This window comes from Bombina bombina, chromosome 8 (assembly GCF_027579735.1).
Source record: "Bombina bombina isolate aBomBom1 chromosome 8, aBomBom1.pri, whole genome shotgun sequence".
In the NCBI taxonomy this organism is placed as follows: domain Eukaryota; kingdom Metazoa; phylum Chordata; class Amphibia; order Anura; family Bombinatoridae; genus Bombina; species Bombina bombina.
Window position 1 is genome coordinate 219,582,402 of NC_069506.1, and position 3,611 is coordinate 219,586,012.

The window sequence follows — 3,611 nt, forward strand, 5'->3', positions numbered from 1 at the left end:
GGGGATGCCATTCAGCAGACCAGACTGGACAATTGTAACAACAGACGCCAGCCTTCTAGGTTGGGGTGCCGTCTGGAATTCTCTGAAGGCTCAGGGACAATGGAGTCAGGAGGAGAGTCTCCTGCCAATAAACATTCTGGAATTGAGAGCAGTTCTCAATGCCCTCCTGGCTTGGCCCCAGTTGACAACTCGGGGGTTCATCAGGTTTCAGTCGGACAACATCACGACTGTAGCTTACATCAACCATCAGGGAGGGACAAGAAGCTCCCTAGCTATGATGGAAGTATCAAAGATAATTCGCTGGGCAGAGTCTCACTCTTGCCACCTGTCAGCAATCCACATCCCGGGAGTGGAGAACTGGGAGGCGGATTTCTTAAGTCGTCAGACTTTTCATCCGGGGGAGTGGGAACTTCATCCGGAGGTCTTTGCCCAAATACTTCGACGTTGGGGCAAACCAGAGATAGATCTCATGGCGTCTCGTCAGAACGCCAAGCTTCCTCGTTACGGGTCCAGATCCAGGGATCCAGGAGCAGTCCTGATAGATGCTCTGACAGCACCTTGGGACTTCAGGATGGCTTACGTGTTTCCACCCTTCCCGTTGCTTCCTCGATTGATTGCCAGAATCAAACAAGAGAGAGCATCAGTGATTCTAATAGCACCTGCGCGGCCACGCAGGACTTGGTATGCAGACCTGGTGGACATGTCATCCTGTCCACCTTGGTCTCTACCTCTGAAACAGGACCTTCTGATACAGGGTCCCTTCAAACATCAAAATCTAACTTCTCTGAAGCTGACTGCTTGGAAATTGAACGCTTGATTTTATCAAGACGTGGGTTTTCTGAGTCAGTTATTGATACCTTAATACAGGCTAGGAAACCTGTTACCAGAAAGATTTACCATAAGATATGGCGTAAATACCTATATTGGTGTGAATCCAAAGGTTACTCTTGGAGTTAGGTTAGGATTCCTAGGATATTGTCTTTTCTACAAGAAGGTTTAGAAAAGGGTTTATCTGCTAGTTCATTAAAGGGACAGATCTCAGCTCTGTCCATTCTGTTACACAAACGTCTGTCAGAAGTTCCTGACGTCCAGGCTTTTTGTCAGGCTTTGGCCAGGATTAAGCCTGTGTTTAAAACTGTTGCTCCACCATGGAGTTTAAACCTTGTTCTTAATGTTTTACAGGGCGTTCCGTTTGAACCCCTTCATTCCATTGATATAAAGTTGTTATCTTGGAAAGTTCTATTTTTAATGGCTATTTCCTCGGCTCGAAGAGTCTCTGAATTATCAGCCTTACATTGTGATTCTCCTTATTTGATTTTTCATTCGGATAAGGTAGTCCTGCGTACTAAACCTGGGTTCTTACCTAAGGTAGTTACTAACAGGAATATCAATCAAGAGATTGTTGTTCCTTCTTTATGCCCAAATCCTTCTTCAAAGAAGGAACGTCTACTGCACAACTTGGATGTAGTCCGTGCTCTAAAATTTTACTTACAGGCAACTAAGGAATTTCGACAAACGTCTTCTCTGTTTGTCATTTACTCTGGGCAGAGGAGAGGTCAAAAAGCTTCCGCTACCTCTCTTTCTTTTTGGCTTCGTAGCATAATTCGTTTAGCTTATGAGACTGCTGGACAGCAGCCTCCTGAAAGAATTACAGCTCATTCTACTAGAGCTGTGGCTTCCACTTGGGCCTTCAAGAATGAGGCCTCTGTTGAACAGATTTGCAAGGCTGCAACTTGGTCTTCGCTTCATACTTTTTCCAAATTTTCCAAATTTGACACTTTTGCTTCATCGGAGGCTATTTTTGGGAGAAAGGTTCTTCAGGCAGTGGTTCCTTCTGTATAAAGAGCCTGCCTATCCCTCCCGTCATCCGTGTACTTTTGCTTTGGTATTGGTATCCCAGAAGTAATGATGACCCGTGGACTGATCACACTTAACAGAAGAAAACATAATTTATGCTTACCTGATAAATTCCTTTCTTCTGTAGTGTGATCAGTCCACGGCCCGCCCTGTTTTTAAGGCAGGTAAATATTTTTTAATTTATACTCCAGTCACCACTTCACCCTTGGCTTTTCCTTTCTCGTTGGTCCTTGGTCGAATGACTGGGAGTGACGTAGAGGGGAGGAGCTATATGCAGCTCTGCTGGGTGAATCCTCTTGCACTTCCTGTTGGGGAGGAGTAATATCCCAGAAGTAATGATGACCCGTGGACTGATCACACTACAGAAGAAAGGAATTTATCAGGTAAGCATAAATTATGTTTTTGCAGGCTCGTAAATCTGTGTCTAGTAAGATTTATTATCGAGTTTGAAAGATTTACATCTCTTGATGCTCTTTTCATAAATTCTCTTGGCATTCTTTTAGAATTCCTAGGATTTTATAGTTTTCTTCAGGATGGTTTAGATAAGGGTTTTTGTTTGCAAGTTCCTTGCAAGCACAAATCTCTGCTCTTTCTGTTATTCATTGTTTTGTTCAGGCTTTGGTTCGTATCAAGTCTGTCATTTAAGCCAATTTCTCCTCCTTGGAGTCTTAATTTGGTTCTGAGGGCTTTACAGGCTCTTCCGTTTGAGCATATGCTTTCTTTGGACATTTAAATTACTTTCATGGAAAGTATTGTTCCTTTAGACATCTCTTCAGCTAGAACAGTTTTTGAATTATCTGCTCTTTCTTGTTAGTCTCCTTTTTCTGATTTTTCATCAGGATAAGGTGTTTTTTTGCTGTCTTCTTTTCAATTTTTACCTAAAGTTGTGAATTTTAACAACATTAGTAGAGGAATTATTGTCCCTTCCTTGTGTCTTAATACTAAGAATTCTTTGGAGAGATTCTTACATTCTTTGGATGTGGTAAGAGTTTTGAAATTATGTTGAAGCTATTAAGATTTCAGAAAGACTTCTAGTCTATTTGTTATCTTTCTTTCATGTAATTAGCAAGAGTCCATGAGCTAGTGACGTATGGGATATACATTCCTACCAGGAGGGGCAAAGTTTCCCAAACCTCAAAATGCCTATAAATACACCCCTCACCACACCCACAATTCAGTTTTACAAACTTTGCCTCCCGTGGAGGTGGTGAAGTAAGTTTGTGCTAGATTCTTCGTTGATATGCGCTTCGCAGCAGGTTGGAGCCCGGTTTTCCTCTCAGAGTGCATTGAATTTCAGAGGGATGTGAAGAGAGTATTGCCTATTTCAATACCATGGTCTCCTTCTACGGGGTCTATTTCATAGGTTCTCTGTTATCGGTCGTAGAGATTTCTTCTCCTACCTCCCTTTTCAGATCGACGATATACTCTAAATATACCATTACCTCTACTGATTCTCGTTTCAGTACTGGTTTGGCTATCTACTATATGTAGATGAGTGTCTTGGGGTAAGTAAGTCTTATTTTATTATGACACTCTTAAGCTATGGTTGGGCACTTTATTTATAAAGTTCTAAATATATGTGTTTAAACTTATATTTGCCTTGATTCAGGGTAATCAGTATTCCTTATTTCAAACAGTCAGTTTCATTATTTGGGATAATGCATATGAATGATTCAATTTCTCCAACATTGGTGTGTCCGGTCCACGGCGTCATCATTACTTGTGGGATATCTCTTCCCCAACAGGAAATGGCA